The following is a 23126-nucleotide window of genomic DNA, read 5'->3' as shown; positions in this document are numbered from 1 at the left end:
TCGGTTCATAAATATTTCTCGCTTCTTTCTCAGGTAATCACAGGCTCTCGAGTTACCAGTCGCCATTTAAGGTGTGATCGGGCTAGGATGGAACATGAATCGACATCTACTTCGACTTCGACTTCGATGGACTTCAACTTCAACCGGTAGCCCAGGTCCCTCCATTGGCCTCAACCTCAACACGTTTACGCATCACTGCCGCTTCTTTGAGTCGGACATTGTGGAAATTGATTTCAGAATTTTATTGTTTTAGAGCGCTTCATATCTCACGTCATCTCAGCGAGTGGACGACGCTTATTGATACAGCCATTGGCCAATAATAGAGATGTTATTGCACTTTAATTGAAGTTATGTTCAAGGCGCCGTCGCCACTTCGCAACACCTGGCAGCAAGTCTCTGGTATACCTGATAGATATTTGTTTATAGATATAACTGAATAGAAAATCTTTCAACACATATTGTTGAAAATAAGTATAAATAAGTATATCAATATATAACAACTAAAACAGTATTTAACGAATGTTAAGTGCTGATTTGGCAGGTTAAGTTTTCGACCTTATAAAAAATATTACAATTACTTTTGGTCAGCAGGTTAGTAAAAGGTTTTAAAGCTTAGCTTGAGTTATTATTTTTGTAGATTTTATAATATACGTTTTCTTGAGGTGTACTTTGATAAAATACCTTGAAGTTTTTGATTCATATTTTGAAACACCTTATAAAATATTCTATGCTCTTTTTATTAAGGACTTGGTTGCCTAGTGTAGGCAGGCATCAGCCAAGAATTTGCTTTATATTTTGTGCTAACTGTACTCATTCAGACTGCGTGTTTAGCACATAATTTTTCCTCGGTTTTCCATTCACGGCAGCGGAAAACTGTTTGCATTTTACAGCGGAGCTGAACTCAGATCCGTACCATATTGCATGTTGGTTGGCTCTTTTAAGAGATAACAGTCTAAATTATTATCATACTTGTAGGGTCGCTAGCTCTATCTTTATCCCTCCCTCTCTCTCTCCCTATTTGAAGCCATCTCTTTTGCACTCTCAGACTTTGGCAACCTGTTGATGTGTTCTGCCTTTTGCACTTTTTTGATTTTCTGCTCCGTTGAGTTTGATATGTTGCATGAAACATTTGGCTCCGCTTGCATCCTCCGCCAAACTCAACTGTACCCCCAGAGGTTGGGTTAGTGGATCCCCATTAAAATGAGGAAAACTATAACGACTTGGAAGTACTTGCGGCAAACACCCTGAAGGAAAACACGTGCGACACTTGGCTCGGCCTGGAATCGGTCGAAAAACTCTCTTTTTTTATTTCGCTATCGTAGATCTGTCAAAGGCAGCCGTCCGTAACCAGAATTTCATACGAAAGTATACTGGAAAAAATATTCGAAATTTGTGAAATTTTACACGAAAAATCAATTTATTGAAGTCCAGTGAAATTTGATGAATGAATTTTTGGTACTCATTCAGTTTTACTTTAGTTCAAATAAACTGACCATTCTTAGGAATGGGAGCTTTTATGGTACTCCTTATATACAATTAATATGATAATGACTTCGGATAGTAATAACAAAATCTATCAATTTAATTGATATTTTACTTTACTTCAGGACTTTTTCCCACCGTGTACACACTGTACAACTAAAAGAGAGCCCTGAATAGTTATGAGTTGGTTATTCTGGTTTCAGTTAGGTCGTAAAATAATTGCCGACTACTAGAGCTGCGATAGAGCGCGACACATATCATTGCCCTGATGAACAGACTTGGACCTGGGATCAGAAACAGAAGAAGTGCTCTGTAATTATGATGAGGCCAATACAAGAAACGACCCTAAACGCGGCGATTGTTGTTGTCTCCCCGCCGCTTCTCCGCCCCCTTTTTTTTGAGTAATTAAGAAATCCTCTTTACGGTTCAAGTCTCCCTCCCTCTTTCCGTAATATTTTTATTTTTTTGGGTTTTATGTCCGGGGCTGTGGCCAAAGTTTCACAGAATTTGGTTCGTTTTGTCGCTGATGCCGGCCTGTTTTGATGACTTCACTTAAAGTCAAATGGTCTTACATACCGGTACATGTGGGTTATTATTATTATTTCTAGTATTTCGGTACCACAAGTAGGCTGTTTTTACGTTACGAAAATAAATGAAGGTTCTACATTGGGTTGCCACAGGGTAGGTAACTGGCCAATGTTGGAATACCAGGGTATATTCGATGGTAGATAAGTTTGGGAATTTTATATTTTTATATGTTAATAATAATTTATAAATAATTAATTTATTAATAAAATGCACCATCTAATTTAATCTTATAAAAGTACATACAAAAAAATATACTGGGTATTTAAAAGTCGAGACTTGACTCTTGATAACCCGACGACTGGTCAGTGGAACCTTAACCCGACTTCTGTTCTTTTTCTTTGCCGTGTTGATCTGAAATTAAGCTTTAGGCCCTTTTTTCGTGTTGGTTGTTCTTGCTGGGCGGCCAATTGCTTTTGACCCGAACCTCAGTCCCAGTTTCCCCGCTTTGCACATCCGTTAGGTTCTGGAAATGATTTTTCCTGTTTGGTAAATTTCGGTGAAAGTTCATTAGACTGTTAATTGCAGTGAGAAACGTTGGCGCGAAGAGAACTCCATTTGCAGGATTGACTGATTGAGCCACCATAAGGTGAAAGTTTGGTGATATTCCCGTACCCCAAAAAGCTTTCCCAAATGCAATTTGCCAAATGTCTTTGCCAATGATTGCAACAAAGCGCGCAACGAAAGCCAGCTAAAAAAAACAATAACGAAATCAGAAAATTGCACAATTGGCCGAAAGCGATCGACGCTGGCTCAGCTGACTCATTTTCGTGGAAAAACTATATCATCTAGGGGGCACAGAAGACACCCCTACAAATGTACAAATGCTTAGACAACAGAAATGGGAAAAACAATTTCATAAGCGGAAATTTAGTTCTTTTCCAAGCGAGAACTTCCGCAGGCGAGATACTCAATATATATTGTGCCAGTTTCTATTGGGGGAACCCATGAAAATTTTCTGCGTTTTGCGCCTCGTCATTTCCTTATCGTAAGGTGAAAAGAAAAATGTCACCAGCAGCCGCGGCATAATTAATTATCCCTTTTTTCGGGGCTACCGTTTCGATACAACCTCGATGTCATGCAGGCGCTCATATCCACCAGTTGTGGGATCGGACTCCCGATGTTCACCCCTATATTATCGAGTTTTTGTACTAAATGCGAACCGAGAACGGACGGCCATAAACATTATCGCATGTTCTACACTTAGATCACCAGCTTCTGCGGGGTTTTAACTGCCTGCCTATAGAGTTTTGTATGTAGGTACAGGTACATCACAACAACAACAGCAACGCATCGTCACGGTTCGATGACAATGTGAAAAATAAAATATAAAAAAAAGAGCATTTCAAATACAAATGAAACACATGAGCTGCGAATAGACCGAGTTTTGTTGGCTGTTGTCTGGCCAAAATGATAGTTGCGTTCGTTCACCACGCTAGCTGTCTATATAATGTGTATTTCTATATGGGGTTTTAGGAAAACAAAGGGACAGTAAAACTCATTTACTTTCAAAAATCATAATAGAAATTAAATGGTTAGTCTAAAATCATTGCATTTATAAAGTACATTTTTATACATTAATTATATTTAATAATTTATTATTTCTTTTATATGTTCATTTATATTTTTTATAACTTGTAGAAAAACTAAGGATTTTAGTGCCTACAAAATTATTTGGATTTCTTTATAATTTGGTGAAAAGGCGACCCTTATTGTTCAAGTGAAAATTGCCAAAAGCATAGAAATTTGCCCATCGTGATCTATTTACAACTGCCCAAAGGAAACTGAAAAGTATTAGAGAACACTTTTGCCATTTAAATGCCAAATAAATACAGTTTTCCAGGTAAACTATCGAATTCACATATAAATGAAAGATGCACTTAAGACGGCTTTTCTTCAGCCAGCTGGGTGGAATCACATCATTAGACGGATAAATGTGTTTCGCCAACTTCCTTTATTATATTTTGCCAGAGATCATTTGCAGAACGCTCGAATTTAGGCTGCTGCTTAGCCAAATGGAAAGCGGACCGCCGGGCTTTTGCCCATGTTGCTGCTGCAGTTGCATCCTCGCTCCACGGCAGCCGCAAACTGCAACTGCAGCAGCTGCAGTTTGTTGCTGCAACTAATTGCATTTGGCTGGGATCGCCGGCAACAGCTTGGATTCAGAGAGATCCAGCTATAGCTACATATAGCTTCGGATCCAGCGCCTAACGGTTGCGAACGCTTCCGTTAAGCAGCATGAAAAACGACAAATGAAGTTTTTCTTTACTTTTCTGCATGTTCTGCCGCTGTTGTTCTGTTATTTGTAACGAAATCAAAGCATCGAACACCCCATCGCAGAACTAACAGTAGCGCGAAAAGCTCCACTTGAATGATCACGGGTGGAAAGTAAACAAAACACTAAAAAAACACAAGTTATTTGGTATCTCTTAATTTTTAGAATTTTTTACCATTTAAAAAAATTAAATGTTATTTTTTATTACAAAACACTAAAAGCATCCTATCCTATCCTAATTATTAACAGGGTTTTTAACGTTTTAATAATATTCTGGGTAATATTTTCATTATAACCCAAAATTTTCATTTAGTTCTGATTAACTTTAACAGGTTTAAGCATCTTTCTAGAGCACTAATTTTAAAACCCAGGTCCTATTCAGGGATTTCAATTTTTCTCTGTGAAAAATCACAGAATGTGAAAATTGAGCTGGTAATATCTATCTGAAATTGTTGTGTTAATTTATTTTTACAGTGACAAGCGGAAGCTTAAACTTATTACAATGTAAGAACCTCCGATAGAACCTTCCATAATGATAATAGGGATCGATTAAGGCCTCGTGCTGGGACTTCCGATGCGCCCAAAGGAAGCTAGTTCCGCTTGGAATGGCGTATAATGATAAGGAGTGCGTATGGAGGCTGCTAAGAAGATTGCTCTAAACGGTTTGGTAATGGCGAAAAAAATTATGCCTGATCGGCCAGCGGAAGTCTTGACCAGCGAAAATGTCATCGACAGCACACTGTGGAAAAATTGTAAACAATTAAAAAATTGTGAGTGGCATACTTTATAATTAAACTTTGTTAGGCTTGTGAAATATTTATAAATTTAAATAAATATTTTATAAATTATTTTTAATTTTCCACCAATTACCTATCTATGGATATATATATGGAATATTTTACTTTAATGTTAAAACAGTTCCTATTATGTTAATAAAGTCAGTGAAAAAATACCTTAGGCATAAATTACAAGAAATACCTGGCATTTTAATATTTTAAAGCTATTATATTGAGCATTTGAGCAATTAAAATTAAATCATTCAGAACGTTAAGTTAATGATGCAAATATAAGCCGTTTTAATATCATAATAGGATGCCTTTCCTGTGTGCAATGCAATGTGAGGTGAGATACTATATCGGAAGAGTCGCCCGAAGAACGACTTGATACCAGGTGACTCAGCGGCCTAATGATCATTTGGGATCGAAGAGCGCGACTCTCTTAGGCCCGAGGAAGCGAGAAGAAAGACAGGTAAAGAGAACGCGTTTCGGAGAGAGCACGAGCGAGATGGATATATCCCGCGACGGCAGGTAATTACACCTGTGCTAATACGGTTCGCTGGTTCCCCCGAGAGTGAGCGAGACAGCAGGCTGTCTGGAGTTTTGGAGAGTTTGTACCGCCGCGAGGTTACAAAAACCCCGTGCCATCGACGATAGACGGCAAGTCGCAAAGTGGAACGCAGAGGCGAACGAGCTAAGAAACTCAGAAACAGTTGAAAACAGTTAAAACGCGGTGCCAGTGCCAGTGCCAGTCACTTTTTTATAGAGAGGCCCCTGGCAGAGGCACTACCTTCTCACTCACTTACTTACTTACCTGTCGTGTTGGCCACGTTTGTGGCGATCCGATCAGTGCACCGTCAGCCAGCGACGCGCACACACCGAACCACTCTGGGAAATACAGCACCACTATCAACAGAAGTGTTAGATAAACTGATAATACTACGGAGCCAACACAAAAGCACTAACGTGGCGTGGCGTTAACTCTATTAACTAAAACCCATACACACATAAACCGACGGCAACAAAAAGCTGGCGAAAAAACAGTAAAGACAATAACCCAAGTAAAACAAAAACGAGTCAGCGGCAAAGTGTCAATAAAACTCTCGAATTCATTAACACAACTCAAAACGTTCTATTAGTAAGCACTTGCAAATTTTAACCAAACAAAAAAAGCTAAAGTCGAACGGATAGAGACGGAATGAGAGATAAAAGGAGAGGGGCCTAGACACAAATTAGCGTGGCCAACAGTCAAAAGGTCTAATAGAAGCGCGTGTATACGAGTAGAAATGCCCGTATACCGCCATATACACCGAGACCCGAGAGCCATGATCGTAAAAACTACATCAACAAATGTTCGACCAAAAAAAACAAAACTGAAACAGAAAAAACGCCACAAAAACCAGACGAGGCTGCTGCCATGTCCTTGGCCTGTAAAAGGGCAGGTGAGTTCAAAATTAACAAAATTTTTATATATCTAGGTGTTGCTTTTTTTTCTGTGGTTTTCGTTTTTATGATTATTGGGTGCATCACCATTAATCACCGCTATAGAGCGGAGCAGCCCCAGGCTGGAAAAACTAATGGATCTCCGTTCCCCGGGCGAAGAAAATCTATTGAAAACGATTGTTCGCTGAGAAAAATTGAAAACTAATTGATCTGACCACAGTCGATTCCATTCATTGGCCTGGTCTGGATGAATGGTTTCGAAAGTTCACCTTGGCAACGGAGGATTGGTTTGGGGTTTACAAAAAGAGTACAGTAATCTTGGGTAGGAATTTACCGAAGTTTTTATTATATTATTTGGGGTTAGATCAAAATGACATGCTGTGAATTAAACTTGCATTTATTAGATACAGTTCGACTTGAAAAAACATCTGTTAAGATCTCTAAATCCATTTATAGACCCTCCACTTCTTTCTTCTCAAATCTTACAATCATAGCTTACCAAGCTGCTAATATTTTTCTGGCCATAATTCAAGCTGTCAAAGAACCAACAAAAATAGAAAAGGAAGGGGAAAAAATCCCTCAGTTTTGTGCTCAATCATTTCACATAATTTGTAGCATAGCATTCGAATGGCATGGAAAACATTTAGCGGCGCTTTAAACAAGTCAATAAACGATTAAAATAATGATTTTTCAAAACCCCTTAAAAGAAGTCGAGATCCCACACACACACAAAAGGCAAAGCGGCCTAAAAAAATATATTACAAAAGCACTCTCAGAAAACAAAAACAATATCTGAAAAAAAAGAAAAAGGAACGAAAATGTTTATAACCAACAAAAATGATATAATAAAAGGCAACCTCAGTGAGCTTAGTGCTCAGAGTGTTGGCTATAATTGCGAGTTCGAGTTTGGGCCATCGAGTGACATCATTTTTGGGCAACTTTTATTTTTTATATTTATACCCTTGCAGAGGGTATTATGATTTCAGTCAGAAGTTTGCAACGCAGTGAAGGAGACGTTTCCGACCCCATAAAGTATATATATTTTTGATCAGCATCACAAGACGAGTCGATCTAGCCATGTCCGTCTGTCCGTCTGTCCGTCTGACCGTCTGTCCGTCTGTCCGTCTGTCCGTCTATCCGTCTGTCTGTTTCTACGCAAACTAGTCTCTCAGTTTTTGAGCTATCGGGATAAAACTTTCCCAAAAGTCTTCTTTCTATTGCAGGTAGTATATATGTCGGAGTCGACCGGATCGGACAACTATATATTATAGCTCCCATAGGAACAATCGGAAAAAAAAAACTTTAAAAAATTCTAGCTTCGGTGTTTTTTGAAATATTACCTTCTACTTTTGGGGATGTTATTATACCCTTGCAGAGGATATTATGATTTCAGTCAGAAGTTTGCAACGCAGTGAAGGAGACGTTTCCGACCCCATAAAGTATATATATTTTTGATCAGCATCACAAGACGAGTCGATCTAGCCATGTCCGTCTGTCCGTCTGTCCGTCTGACCGTCTGACCGTCTGTCCGTCTGTCCGTCTGTCCGTCTGTCTGTTTCTACGCAAACTAGTCTCTCAGTTTTTGAGCTATCGGGATAAAACTTTCCCAAATGTCTTCTTTCTATTGCAGGTAGTATATATGTCGGAGTCGACCGGATCGGACAACTATATCTTATAGCTCCCATAGGAACAATCGGAAAAAAAAAACTTTAAAAAATTCTAGCTTCGGTGTTTTTTGAAATATTACCTTCTACTTTTGGGGATGTTATTTTTTAATTATTTCTGAATTTCGAATTAATTATTTAAAAAATCGGACTACTATATCATATAGCTGCCATAGGAACGATCGGAAAATTAATGGAAAAGTAATAGGAAATAAATTCTAGCTTCTTTGGTTTTTATTGTACTATCTTCTACTCTAGGATATGACTCTTTTTAAATATTTCCGAATTTCAATTTTAATTTAATCAAAATCGGACGACTATATCATATAGCTGCCATAGGAACGATCGGAAAATTAATGGAAAAGTAATAGGAAATAAATTCTAGCTTCTTTGGTTTTTATTGTATTATCTTCTACTCTAGGATATGACTCTTTTTAAATATTTCCAAATTTTAATTTTAATTTGATCAAAATCGGACGACTATATCATATAGCTGCCATAGGAACGAGCGGAAAATTAATGAGAAATATTAGAAAATTGAACATTTTTGCGATTTGTTAATTAATAGGAATGATCTGCAAGGGTATATAAGCTTCGGCTGGCCGAAGCTAGCTTCCTTTCTTGTTTTGTTTTATAATATTTCGAGTGTCGGTGAGCGGTTTTCGGGCCAAAAGATATTGCCAAACAAGTTGTACGGACAGACGGCCGGGAGTGTGTATATTGTATATTTCCGAGAGCTTTAATTGCTATGACTTTATTAGGTTATCAGAGCCACCGAGCAGCGTCGCATCGTCGTCGAGCTAAAGCCGATCTTGATGCCTGAGTTATGTCTCATTAGCAACACGTGTGAGTCGAGTCGCGTCGAGTTGAGTCTCGGCCGGATCGAATGCGAAGACGAGTGCTGGAGTGCTGGAAGAATTGCCAACGAAAGAACCCACGATTCTTCCCGTCGGCCAGCCATCCCGCTCGCTCTGGCTCCATCTGTCCCGCTCAACACACACACACAGTTGCAATATCAATTACAGCATGCCACAGGAGCAGTAAGCAGTGAGCAGTAACTGGTTTCGGTGAGGGTAGATAATGCCAGGGTACATCGGCTATATTGAATGGATAATTACTGCACTGTACTGTCTGAATATGATTAAATTTATTACACACTTCTGGGAATTATTTAAAGAGACCTTGCTCGACTTCTTCTACTTTTTTCCACCCCAAGTGGTCTTCTAATATTAGAAATTACTGATTCGTTGGTGTTTATTAATCATCTTTAAATGATTTAATATTATTCGTTAAAAATTTAGTTTTGTTCTGCAGATTTTTAGTTTGAATTTTTCAAGATTTCCTTTTCTCTAGTTTCTTGCGTTTCTTTCACTAGAATATATTTTCTCCTAAAATACATCAAATCTAAATTTTTGTTAGAGCACCTTCAAGTCGATCACTTACCCTCTCAACCCGACAGTTGCTGTCGCTGGGACACCTTATGCTCCCTGTGCTCAGAGGTTTCATGTTGCATTTGCCTTGACTGCATCCTCTCAGAAAATGACCCAGAGCTATCGCCACGACCAGTACCAGTACCTACCTACCACTGCTAAAATAAGAACCACTGCCAGCGACGTGCCCAATACCCATTGCCATAAAGTTGCAGCAGGAAACCGAGTGAAACCGGCAGCAGCAGCAGCAGCAGCAGCGGCAGCAGCGGCAGCAGCGGCAGCAACAATTTGCAAACTCATGATGCAGCCTTAAAAGGCCGCCTCATCCGCTCGGGCAAATAAAAAGTGCGTGATTTGTGTGATGTGCCAAACCACCAGAGAGAAGAGAGTCTCTTTCAGTCTTGAGTAGAGTCTTTCTTTCTTACTTGAATCTTTCTCGAGTCCCTGGCAATCCATCAGGGCAGTCAGGGCCGACAGTTTGCCGGAGGTCTGTTGACCCCTGAGTGCTCTTCGCGGCCCGGCAACAGCAGTTGCGCATGTCTAATTGCAGTCAAGTTGGTAGTGAGAGGCTCTCAGGGTTCACGTCCCGGGGTCCGTGAGAATTTGCCACCTGTCAGCCAGCGATAATTGCCAACGGGTCAGGCAACAGCAGCAGCAGCATTTACGGCAGCAACATCAGCGGGTAACTTGAGGACCTGAGTCTTTAGCACACGAATCCGACATAGATTCTACTTGAAAGTGCAAAAAGTGAAGGACTGACATAGATGCCACTTAAGACTGACGAGTTGGAAAGAATCAAAAGTCCCTAAGAAATTTTTTTACCTTCTATTTTTTATTTCCCCCTTGACAAATGAAAGATTCGAGCTTTGATTCGCTTACATCATTATTTTCAAGCTAATCGCCTGTCAGAGATTTTGGGGAAGTAAAAAAAAGAAACCAGAATAGTGGCTCTGGCTTCCGCTTAAATCTCTCCCCGCCCATATAAAGAACATTTAAGAGAGTTCCCAACCCAACAGCTACAGCAGCTACAACATTTTTATTAGGCTGACTGGCCAAAGGTTCCCATTCAAGTGGCTTGTCACTTGTTGTTCTGTTTTCTGTTTTCTTGGGCACTTCTAAAAAAGTTGTTGGGTTTCCTGGAATGGCCCCAGCTCAGACAATCTCTCCGGCTGTCCCCGTCTTATTTTATGTTATTTTTTCTGTATTTCTTTTTTTTTGTATTTTATATATCGTATATGTTTGCTTGGGCTGACGGTAGCTGACCTTTTTGCTGCTGCTGCGGTTGCCAATGTTGCTACTTGCTGCTCTTTTCGGGCGAAGTTGTAAAATGTTGTTCAAAGCGCCGCAGAAACCGTTGGCGTTAATGATCGCCGCTGGGCATGCGACGAGGATGAGGAGCAGAAAATGTTTCCTAATAGCTGAAAGGAACCCAAACTCAAACCCGAACCCTCCTCAACCCAAGAAATCGCAATGCTGAACGTTTTTTGGCTACCGGTTGCGTTTTCACGCAACAAATGGCAACATTTAAAAGTCCATTTCGCCTGCTCATCTCCTCGGTTTTGGCCTCACCTTCAGATGGGCTCATCTTCATCCGCGTCCACGTCCACATCCACATTCACATCTCTGGGCACAGGTGCACAGCGGGCAGCAGTCACAACATAGCTCTGGCTCATATATCTTGGGCCTGAATGGTTCGCCAGAGGAGAGCAGATCTTGGAAGCTTTTGCGGTGTGGAGCTGGCTCAATTGATGCTGACAGCGAATGAAAGGCCCTGGCAGAGAGTCTGCAACTGAGACCTCGGTCAGAGCGGCAAACCCAGGGCACAGTGGTCAGAAAGTCCTTTGAAATTGAAATCAAAATGTTTTGGATCCGAAAAATATAGTCTTTTTAAAAAAAATACCAAACGTTTTTCAAAAAGGACTTACAATTTTAACAGTTGTATACCATTTTTAAAAGTAACGAATTTTCTATTTTTGGTTTAGCCCTTTTATTTATTTTACTTAAACTTCATTGAGTTCTTTACTTCGAATGCTTATTATTATAGAACAAATTCAAACTTAAAACATTCTATAAATTCATTTTAATACATTATTTACTGCCTTTATTTATTATCTAATAAATAAAAGCTTTTCTTTATCATATATAAGTCACAATGCCTTCGAGAAATATTCATAAAACTAGGTTTAATGGTGTTGGAAATGGATTTTTTAATAATCCCAGATTGTTAGCTTGTACCGCAGTGATTTTATGGATTTCCCCGGGACACTGTTACTGTTCTCGGCTAAGCTGCTCCAGCTCCGTTGGGCTGGCTAACTTCCTCGCCAGATGTGTAAACCAGTTTTTTGGGTGCCCATTCGAATCGAGCGATACAGCAACCACAGCCGCCGACGACGACGACGATGACTTCGACTCCCCACAAGATCAATTCTAGCAGATTTCACTTTTTCCTTGGCCCGGCTCAAAGTTGGGATGTCAGTTTTTTTTTCCTCTCCTTTTATTTTTTGGATTTTCTTAGTTACCTGTGTGTGGAAGGTGCAGCCTGAACGGTTGCAACATTTGCCCCGACTGCAGTGTGTTGCCTGCCTTGTCGTCGTTTTGTTGCCAGCCTCCCCGGATTCCTGGATCTCGGCACATTGCATTTTTATCTCAATGAGTCGGGGCGAACATGTGGTTCTTGTTGTTGTTGTTGCTGGTTGCATGCCACAAATGTGCGATTGGCATGTCAAAAGAATTATGTATTGATTTTTGATTTCTGCCTAAAAGCGGAAGTTTCTCTGGGGCCTCCCTACCGCCCCTTACACGAAAACTTATTAAATTCAAACAAATTAAAATCCGGGGCCTAGCGAACATCTATCGATGGGTTGTCTGCTATAAGAGGTGGAAACTAGTTTCCCAACAAGTGGGCGCCGCTTGGCCGCAAAATGAATGACACTAAACGCTCTTGACAGCAAACATTTGTCCGCAACAGAGGTAGTTAATTAGTTTTGCACGAAATTATGTTAGTTAATTGATTAACTATCGAGCTGGCTATTGAAGAGGGGCACAAGCACCGGTACAGGTTCAGCCAGAGATCGATCTGTTCGGTCGGCCTGGCTTAAAGGCCCTGCCTTAAAAGCCAGCGAATATAAATTGCTGTGTTTTCTCTTCACTCTTTTTTTTTGGTTTTTCCTTCTTTTTTTGTATTTTTGCGAGGAGCACGGGCTGCACCCACGCAAGAGATCCGAAAACCGCACAATCCAGGCTAGTCGAGATCGCTGGGGCTGTGCGCTGTCTAAATATGGACATGGGCGGCCTGAAATTTCGAGGGGCCGAAACACCGAACACAGTCATTGCGATCGGCTGTGGAGGAGTAACCAGGCATGGACTGGTCCAGTGCTCTTGGGAGTCAGTGATCCGCGCCAAGCAGAAGCCGATCTTCAGCCCCATGATTGCCCCTTCTCGGAGGTGAAATGGTGTTTTGTGGATAGAGTTTGCCCAGAAATTGGTTACTAATGGTAGCGAAGGGAAGTCTTACATGGGAATAAGACCCTTTGAATTGAATTATTTTATTTTTACAAAATTCTATAATATAAAATTCTAGGAAATTGTAGTTAGAAATTCCAAATTACACTAGTTTACAAAATAATATTCTTGGTGTGCTCCCCAGCAATTGATGGCAAATTCTGTTAGTGTTGGACCTCTAGACCACGAAAATAGCATTAATTTTTTTTTCGATGGCACAGTTTTTTTTTAAGATTTTTTAAAGCTCGAAATGTTAAATTTAATCAATAGATCAGAGCTTAACTTTGCCATACAGATCAATATGATTGAATATGTAATGGCAGCGAAGAAACTTGACAAAGATGAAAAATGTGTTTTTTGGTCGACTGTAAGTCGGCTGTATATATCGTAAAAACTCAAAATAAATCCGTTGAAAAATTATAATGGTTACAAACTTAAAGTTTACATCCTACCGAATAAAACAAGCCGGATATGGCCCAAATCCATGGAAAACTGGATTTATGGTGGATTTTTAAAGTTCGGATTTTTCCACTTTTTTCGGTTGACAGAGTCCAAATTTAAGTTTTATCATAGGCGGCGACATTTAAACAAAAATGAGTGGTGACGACAGGCGGGTCAAAAAATAGCTAAATTTAAAAGCTAGAAAATTATATAATAAATTCAATTTCTGAAAATTCCTTTAAAAATATAAAATTGCTTGCGTTATGACTGTAAGTATTTTTAATTAAGTACTATCCATTTGGATAGTTCATTCTTATGAAAAAAGTAACCTTAATTTCAAAAATTAAATTCACTTTAATAATTTTCTAGCTTTTAAATATCTGATTTAGCTATTTAGTGACCCGGCTGCCAACACCAATTATTTTTGTTTACATGTCGCCGCCTATGATAAATCTTAAATTTGGACTCTGTCAACCGAAAAAAGTGGAAAAATCCGAACTTTAAAAATCCACCATAAATCCAGTTTTCCATGGATTTGGGCCATATCCGGCTTGTTTTATTCGGTAGGATGTAAACTTTAAGTTTGTAACCATTATAATTTTTCAACGGATTTATTTTGAGTTTTTACGATATATACAGCCGACTTACAGTCGACCAAAAAACACATTTTTCATCTTTGTCAAGTTTCTGCGCTGCCATTACTTATCCAATCATATTGAGCTGTATGGCAAAGTTAAGCTCTGATCTATTGACTTTAAAATAAAACTAAAACTGGCCCAATCGGGTGGATATCTGCCGAGATATAAGAAGAAATTCGAAAAAAGTCCGAAATTTAACATTTCAAACTTTAAAAAATCTTTAAAAAAAAACTGTGCCATCGAAAAAAAAATTAGTGCTATTTTCGTGATCTAGGGGTCCAAAACTAACAGAATTTGCCATCAGTTGCTGGGGAGCATTTCGGCTGTAAACTAGTGTTATATAAAAGCAATATTATAAAAAAAAAAATAAAATTTTTTTTGTATATATTTTTGAAATTTACTGAAATTATTGTAAATTTCACAAAGTAAAATAAAAAGGTTAAAATTTCAAACACTAAAAAAAAAAAATATATAAAAAAAGAAAAATTAAATTAGCCTGTTTAAAAAATAATTCCCAAAATCAGTGAAATACTCGTAAATTACACAAATTAAAAACAAAGTAGTAAAAAAAGGTTAGAATTACAAAAAACCCTATAGGCAATTAAAAAAAAATAAAATTAAATTAGCTTGTTCCCAGAACAATTTTGAATGCGACTGAAATTCTTGTAAATTACACAAATGGTAAAAAAAGGTTAAAATCCCCAAAAACCTTTAAAAAGAACATTAAATTTTAAGACAAGTTCGGAGGGCAAAGATCAGATTGTGAAATAGTTTAAACCAAGGGCTAAAACAAAGCGTTTGAACTGCGAAAAGAGAATGTTCCAAGCTGGCCCACAGATCGAACTATTGTGCTATATTGAGCCGGAGGAGGGGGCCAGAGAATGGCAGATCTCGTAGATAAAAGTGGCTTAAACTATGAAAGCCATCAATGTGCTAAAACGTTTTACGAGAGTCGTACAAAGAATCGATACGATGGTGAGTGGCAAGTTCCGTTTCGATTAACTGGCGAAGATCGTGCCAGCCAACACGTAACTCTTTGTTTCGGGGCTATACCAAATACTATATACAGTATACAATACTTATACTATTTCCTCAGGGGCTCTCTGTAGGCCGTAAGCTGCTCATCAGCTTTGTTGAGTCGCTAATGAAGATCAGAATGCCCGAATGCGGGATGACTTTTTGTGTGTGTGTGCCTTGGTAATTAATAAATATTTCAACAAATCCGACACGACACACGGCTCAAAACAGATACAGAAAGGCTGAACAAAAACACAAAAATCGTCTAGATGGGTAGGGAAAAAATTAGAGCCAGTCAGACAATGGCCCTAACCGTGCCAAGCTGCTTTGCCAACGCATTGAAAATTGTGCGCATTGTTCGAATGACTATACAATGTGGTTGCTTGGTTGCTCTCTCACTGTCAACTACTTGAAACCAGAAAGGCAGGAGGCAAAAAAAAAAAAAACTAAAATAAACGATATAACAGACACAACACAAAAATCACATACACGACTTTTTCGTAACAGTCACGTTTTTTATTTCATTTATTTACTTTGCTGACAAAACAAGAAAAGTACTGGCCAAAAAAAAAAGAATACGAGTCGAAAAATAAACGAAAATCGAGCAGAGCTCGCGCCCAAAGTTGACGCATCGTGCCAGCAAACAAATCATAAATATCATCGAAACAACAACAAAAAATCCAGTAAAAATGGTAGCCGACATGAAGAGGCATAAAATCGAAGAAATCCAACAAATCTGATTAGAAGGAAAACTAGTAAAAATCAGAGATAAAAGATGGTAGGAAGTGGCAGCTATTTGGGGAGGGATTATGATGTTGCAGTCGATTTAATGACAGCTTCAGGTTATATCTGCCCCGGCTGCAATTAGTTTGCCTTCAACTCGCAGAGTCTGTCCCAGGTGGCGTATACGCAATACGCTCATATATCATTCCCTGGCACTATAGTTGTTGTTTTTATTGTTGTTGCTGGCTGTGTGAATGATGAGTGTTGAGTTGCAGGTAATAATTGCTACTGGTCGTCATCGGGCTTGTCGTGAGCTCAGCGCAAACATATAATTAAGATTGAGCTGAGTTCCCGCTCAAGATGAAGTCTCCAAAAAGGTCACTCTCTCTCGCTTGCTCTCTTTCTTCCTCTCTCTCTCGTTCTCGGCTCTTAAAAGGCCATATTTTAACCAAAAAAAAAGAAGAAAAAACTGCATAGCTTGGCACAATTATGAAATATTTTTGCAAAACTCAAAAAAAGATACAAACTGAAACCGGTTCGCTGGGCATAATGAAGGATAATGATGATGATGATGACGATGCGCCGACCACAGGCTTGAAGCACAGGCTCCGATCTTCAAGATCCCCGAGATTCAAAACCTCAGTGCAGTACGACTAGAAGTGGAGAAAAGATTTATGCCCCATGGCCGGGCCAAAAGGAGCCAGGCATCTACAAGATGAAGATGCCACTTGCCACTTGCAACAGGCTCGACTCTGCAACTGCTCTCGCCCGCAGGCCGCTTTATTTGTCAAGATTAATTACAAAAATTTGCGTTAAATCATAATTTTCAATGTTTTATGAGGCAACCCGCCCGCCTAGAACACTGCAAAACCGCTGAGGGAAAAAAGGAAAAAACACCTTTCGTTGATTTACGACTCATTGTTGGCTGTGTGTTATGGCAAAAAGTAAAAAGCTGTTGACAAGCCCATGCTGGGATTGCTTTTGGCATTTTGCCTGCGAATGACATTTATCTGAACATGCGGCAAAATGCAACGCGAATTTCGTTTGCTTGATAAGATTTAGTGAAGAAATATTTGGCAACTACTTGGGCGTCAAATTGATAAAGTGCCTATAAATTTAGATTTTCGTGGGATAGGTATTTAGTTATTTCTCGCTGGTCATATTGGGTTGGGAACTTCACGTTAACGAAAAGTAAATGTTTGAGATATTTGTTTTTATATTTTTGTAGCTAGAAGAAGTTATTAATTGGTTAACTTAACTTATTCCTATCCAATAAAGAAATCTAGCTCCACTTTAATTTTATACCTAATTCTACACACCCAATTGACACAAAAAATGCATTTCCTTTACAGTGAAATTCCTTTGCACTCCATAACAACATCATCAAAGGCCAGAGCGCGGTTCTTCGGTTCCCAGGAGTCCTTTCAGCGGAACCGCGATGCCGAAGTACAGAATTACAGAATTACAGAAATTCAGAGCCCCCCGCCGGAGTCAAAGTGCCGGCATCTGCTATAAGAAGGTAAGCCAAACCAGAGATGCTGTTTATGGTTTTAATTAAACGGGGGCAACATTGGTGCGCCTCATTAGCGGCAATTTGTTGGGCATGCCGCCATCAAATCGAACGGGTAGCCTTTTCACGGAAGCCACGCGGTCCCCAGATAACCCAGATAACCGAGTATCCAGTAACCAATAGGCTAGTACCCATAGTACACATAACCGATAGCGGGATAAGCTAACACCGAAGTTTGAGTCGGAGTTCCAGTTCCCGCCGGCGAACCTGCTAATTATGCATGTGTGCCAGTGCTGCCATTTTGTCCTTTTTCCGGACAGATCTGTCCTTTTTTTAACGGGTTTATCCGGAAAAAATTTCAAACATCCCCTATCCGGAAATCTGTCCTTTTTTCAAAAATAAGGTTTTGAGTGTTATTTTTGCCAGTCGAAAGTGTGTAAACCTGTTTTTATATGCTAAAACGCCTTTTTAACCATCAATCTTACAGTTCGGCACTTAAAAAATAATTATTTTTACAAATTATCAAAGCAGTCGATGCATTTTCTTTATAGTACGATTTTTTCTGTAGCAAAAAAAAGAGGAAAACACTTTAAAAATTTCTCAACTTTTACTCTCTGCTTTTTTGTCAGAAAAAAATTTCAGATTTTAACGTCTCTTATTCGGGTTTGAGGCAGATATTGAATTTTTTTGTATTACCAATATAGTTACTTGAAATGCTCTTATTATTTTAATAATTTTAGATTATTACGTATACGCACAAAAATTTACCATGGTAAAATGTTCAAACAAAGAAGGATGTGAGTCGGGCGCAGTAGGTCATTACATAATTGAATTTAATATAAAATCCATTTAAATTAAGTAATTATAAAACCCATTGGTAAAACAGAAAAATGGAGGCGCATTTACTTTTGTCCCTTTTTTTGTCCTTTTTTAAAATTTTTTGTCCTTTTTTTCCCTGTTTTTTTTGGCTTATCTGTCCTGTTTTTCAAGCTGAGTGATGGCAGCACTGATGTGTGCTGTGACGGCCTCATGGGGTTTCTCGGTCTCTCAGTTTCTCGGGGCCTTTGCCTTATCTATCAAAGCGTTGCGGGGCATAAAATTCAAATTGACACTACGGCCAGTGAAAGCGTGTGAACTGAACTTGAGACGTGGCACAGATAAAGATATACCGCATAGACCAAACAGCCGACAGAGCTATATAAATTAAACTAAAACCGCAAATAAACATGAGGTTTTCCAAGGGGAAAAAAGATAACTAGGCAGACAAGTGGACGCGTGACAAATACATTGGGTTACCATAAAAGAGCTTAGGTAGTTTTGAAAAATCTTTAAATTTTATTAACTAAGTAATTCCCAACTTACAGAAAAGAAAAAGGTTATTTTAAATTAAAGACTTCTGTGAATTTCTAAAATTTAAATTTAATTCACACCGAAACCATCATTACTCGAATTTATATTTATATTTTCGTGACTCACGCACCTCACGTTCTCTTCGACAACCAAAAATAAGCCCTTTTTTCATGCATATGCAAACAGGGAAAGACAACAAACACAGAAAACATTTAAGAAAAACAGCAGACTCAACAAAAGCCGCTGCCACAACAATCACCGAGCTTAACCCATAAATCTACACATGTTTACATTGGCTTAGCCACTCGATTTGAGGCTGTTCGCTGAGCTCGGTGCGCTTCCATATCAGTTGACAAATTTGTCAACTTGCCTGGCAACTTGAATGACATTTTCCAAACCAATTTCCCCCATCCCCATATCCCTCAACCCCCATTAAAAGTGGAAACCACCCAAAGGAAATCCAAACAATGGACAAACAGCGAACAACTTGAGTCAGCAGCGGCGCTTTCAATTCATGAAATGGACAATTGTTGTCTCGCTCCGTTGACTCAATTGAACGGGCCTATAGAAACAGCGAACAGAACAGGTAACAATATATTGGCCATCAGCAGGAACGGTAGCAGTCGACAACTGTAATTACTCCGACTGCGATAAGACAGTCAAAGTTGGAAACAGAAGACTGAGTTGCACAAGCCTGTCTTATCAGCCAATAAATTGCAATCGGATGAGTCAATTGGTTTGGCTTCAATAAGAAATAGTTGGTTGAAACTAAGTTGTACACCTTAATTAGGAGTAAATTGAGTAGAACTTTAAAGTCATTACAAATCAAAAGAAGTTTATACCCTTGCTGTTTAGAGGCTATAAATAATAACATTAAAAATATTTTAATTACAATGATTCTTAATAAAAATGTGGATTAATTAAAACAAGAGAGAACGCTAGTCGAGTGCCCAGATTACTATGTTACTCAACTAACTAACGGACGGACGGACAAGCGGACGGACAGACTGGCGGACATGACTAGATTTACTCGGCTATGCTTTATAGGATCGAAGTCTTGGCATCTTAAAGCAAAAGTACAAAGACTTTCGTCTAGAATCTTACTTAATAATCAAATAAAATTTAAATTCCTTGGTTTTGTTATTTGTTTTTAAAGTGACGGTAATCAAAACAAATTATAAAAGTGCCTATGCCTATAACCCTATATACATTAATATCGGCTCCCATGGGTTGAGCATAAATCGTGGCCATATCTTTATCTTCTATTTGCTATCTAATGCCATCGATGCAGCTGCTACTGGCCAGAAGTCGAAGATAAATGCGACCGCGAAAACTTTGACAAGCGATTAACTTTACAATTTATCGCCCGGCAATTTGAATCGTCGTAAATCTCGGCGAGGCAGTGAGGCAGCGAGGCAGCGAGGCAGCTTGCCGTGTATAAAGAACTGGTGCCCCGGCTCATGTTGCGTCATTAATTTAACCAGTTGTTGCAACAAGCTTAGCGCACCCAATGGGTCAGGTTCGAGGGGCTCTCTCTAAGAATCGCCCTGATTAAAACATCAGGCTCAAGCAAAGTTGTTCGGCAGCCCAGCCAGCCAGGTAGTCAGACCCCTTCTTATCCCATCGAGCTGTTTTTATTTATGCATGTTTAAACATATTTAATGTCATTACGGGCACCTCTCGCCCATCGCCCATGCCACAAACACGCATTTAATTATCTGCCCGGCTCCACATGCCCCATGCGCATTAATTTAATGAACGCATGCATTTCACATTTTTATCATGTCCAATTGGGGATATAGCAGGGGAATATAGGAGGGGTATCTGGGGTATCGCCGGTGTATCCCGGTAGCTGCATGGCCTGTTCCAATATATTTATTGCATCGTCGCCTTCAACGTTGTTGCTCTGGTTTTCAGCCGATGCTGCTGCTGTTGTCGTCGTCGTCGCGTTTTTAATCGCATTTAATATTTCATTTTATTAAGCCAATCGTTAAGTCCAGTTGGCGGTGCATCTGCATCTCCATCTCCGCGAAATGTGCATCTGATGTCTGCTGATCGTCTGGCGAGCGGTGAGCAATTTGCTTAATGCTGTCATAAGGCTGTCAGTTTATCATTTGCATTGCGGCGCCTTTGGCGACATGGAGATGACACTTAATAAGCAGCCAACATACTTGCCACCACCACTCGGGAGTTGTAAGTTGGCAATAGGGAGTTGGTAGCTGGTAGTTGGTCGAAACGGACGAAATGCCAGCCATTTCATTACTGCCATGTGGCTGCCACAACTCTGCAGCTGCGAAATGAAAACAAACTGCATTCCATTGAGCCAACCAAGCGAAGTGTAGCAGAGCAATTGTCAATTGCACCACCCTACAAGATCTGCACAGAAAAAAATTTAAAAAATTAAAAATGTACAGCTCTTAATTATAATATTTAGTTATTAATATTTAGGAACTAGAAATACCTTTTTATTATCTTTTATAAGGATATATATTTTTGTAATACCGATTTCAACAAGTTTTTTTTAATATAATAACCTTAATTAATAACCTTAATAAGCTGGAAGTTCAGGGACCAACCCCAGTTGAAAGTTTTCAAGCTACGCCCATGACTTGGGGGCAAAAAGGGGTAACGCAACTGTTGGGGCAAGTTTTTGTAGCTCCTGCTTCCTGTCGTTATGGGAGCTGTAGGTTGGAAGCGGATGAAATACGAGGGCAGCTTGAGGAATAACATAATTTTATATGGATTATAGATAATTATGAGATAGTTAGACATTTTTCATATTTTATCCATTTTTTTCATTTATATTACTGGTTTACTTGAAAATGTATAGCACATATAAGTCACCCTTTGCTTTATAACTCACCAATCTGCCCTCGCTTTGTAACCATTGATACTTATGTCAATTACCATTCTCCGTTCGCCTCTTTGCAGACAAATGCCATGGACTCGGTTACAATTTGGTCTCGTCTTGTCAATCAATTGGGATCGAGAGTTGGGGCCTAGAACTGGAAATGGCCAAGGATGACCGGCGAGCGCTTCCTGTTTGGGTAAGTTGGTAAGTCGATACTCGGACTAGCCTGGTGCTTAATTAGCCACACGACAGAAAACCGAAAACAGAAAACTGAAAGCACACGACCCCGACCCGTGATGACCTCACACACCAGACGGAGGCAGCTAATTTATCAAAATGGAAAGAAAAACTGAAATAACTCTACGCATAATTAAAGCAAGCCAAAAAAAAAACGAGAAGAAAAAAACCAAACAGAAAGATACCCAAATGCGTTTTTAAACCGCTGCGCAACGCCTCTTTCTAACAGTTTCATCTTTTGAGATTGCTTTTTTCCAAGTTTTGTTTGAGTTTTTCCTTTGGTTAATTGCCGCTTATTAATCTCGGCTCGGTTAATGGTCTCACAAACGAAATTCTAATTAATGAAATATTTTCGGCCTTTTGCTTGCATTGTCTCGGCATTCCAGCTCCCCGAAACTATAATCAATCATAGCCCAAGACTTAGGATCCCACAGATGGTGGAGTTTTGGGGCAAACTGAACTTGAGTGTGTTGACAAATTTGTGAGTTGCCGGCAGATCGGTAGATTGACGGGAAAATTGAGTAATCAATCATGGGCTATCAAACGAAGCCGCCACAGAGTGGCCTTCGAAAGGTCTGTTTAGTTAAATCCAATCTTATCAAGCCATTATTGAAATGCTAATGTTATTTCACCAAATCACGTTAGTCGAGAATGTTGACAAAATCTCACAATCAGTGGCCCGAACAAGTTGATTCAGGTTTGCCTTTATTTTTAGACGCTGTATCTCGCATGCGATTGAAATGAAATATAAAATTACATTAAATTACCGGATGTAATTGCGGTGGTCGTGCCAGTCGCCTCTCTCACAGCCTGGTCAATGAATCACGGCCCGGCGCACACGAAATGCGTCGAAACAAAAGACTCAGGCAACGAACTCGATTCGAGCACCGAGCACCGAGCACTTATGTCCAAATCAGGGAGAACAGCAACCCACACAGAAAGGTAACCAAAAAAATAAATAAATAAGAAAGAAAGAAAGACCCACACAAAAACGCAGTTGAGTGGTATCTTATCAGGGCTAACGATTTTGTCAAATGACAATTTTCTCGGCCTCATTGAATGCCTCTTTTTCACGCCATTCACTGACTTTTGTATGGTCCATTTAGTTGTCAATTATTTTTGAAAGGCCCGACTCAGGCGGCTGATAAGAACCTAGTCGCAGGTAAGACTTGTTTAACAAACCCGGGAAAATGGAAAAAGAGG

General features: G+C 39.4%; 2 long non-coding RNA genes across 3 annotated transcripts; one reads left to right on the top strand and one right to left on the bottom strand.

The window, feature by feature from the left end:
* Window positions 1–4660: 4660 nt before the first annotated feature.
* LOC138913731 (uncharacterized) lies at window positions 4661–5997 on the bottom strand. 2 transcript variants are annotated; one of them, XR_011419545.1, is made up of 3 exons: window positions 5933–5997; window positions 5510–5812; window positions 4661–5081 (listed from the first exon to the last, which is right to left on the bottom strand). It is a non-coding gene; the product is annotated as an uncharacterized lncRNA (long non-coding RNA). The 2 variants fall into 2 exon arrangements; XR_011419546.1 differs by having other exon boundaries at window positions 5510–5713; window positions 5933–5970.
* On the top strand, window positions 5793–22023 carry LOC138913730 (uncharacterized). The gene is made up of 3 exons (XR_011419544.1): window positions 5793–6560; window positions 17328–17494; window positions 21767–22023. It is a non-coding gene; the product is annotated as an uncharacterized lncRNA (long non-coding RNA).
* The last annotated feature ends 1103 nt before the right edge of the window (window positions 22024–23126 follow it).

This window comes from Drosophila takahashii, chromosome 2L (assembly GCF_030179915.1).
Source record: "Drosophila takahashii strain IR98-3 E-12201 chromosome 2L, DtakHiC1v2, whole genome shotgun sequence".
Classification (NCBI taxonomy): domain Eukaryota; kingdom Metazoa; phylum Arthropoda; class Insecta; order Diptera; family Drosophilidae; genus Drosophila; species Drosophila takahashii.
Note: the sequence above shows the minus strand (reverse complement) of the source record. Positions and strands in the feature narration are given on the sequence as shown.